Source organism: Octopus bimaculoides, chromosome 17 (assembly GCF_001194135.2).
Source record: "Octopus bimaculoides isolate UCB-OBI-ISO-001 chromosome 17, ASM119413v2, whole genome shotgun sequence".
Lineage (NCBI taxonomy): Eukaryota > Metazoa > Mollusca > Cephalopoda > Octopoda > Octopodidae > Octopus > Octopus bimaculoides.
Genome location: NC_068997.1, coordinates 28,516,125 through 28,516,426, shown reverse-complemented (window position 1 = coordinate 28,516,426; position 302 = coordinate 28,516,125). Strand labels below are relative to the sequence as shown.

At 33.1% G+C, this 302-nt stretch overlaps 1 protein-coding gene across 2 annotated transcripts in view; it reads right to left on the bottom strand.

The window, feature by feature from the left end:
• LOC106870690 (cytochrome b-245 light chain) overlaps nt 1-302 on the bottom strand; it is a 16,740-nt gene that overhangs the window by 7,923 nt on the left and 8,515 nt on the right. The window lies entirely within an intron of this gene.

The following is a 302-nucleotide window of genomic DNA, read 5'->3' as shown; positions in this document are numbered from 1 at the left end:
GTAGTGGCTGAAGAGTCCATCAGTCGAAACATTGTGGCAACAACAAACAAAGTGAAGATACCTATCCGTCTAATGTACATAATTCCTCATCTCTAAAATATGGAACAGTATTAAAAAACCTCTCTGCAATAGAAATATAAGAATATAAACACATTCGCCCAATGCTTTTGGAATGAAAAAAAGAGAAGGGAACCTCCTGATAATGGATATATGAATGAAATAATTTCATAAAAAATAACAGATCTTTTTGACTTCATTCACATTAAAAGGATACACGCCATAAATTCCAAACTGCCATCTCT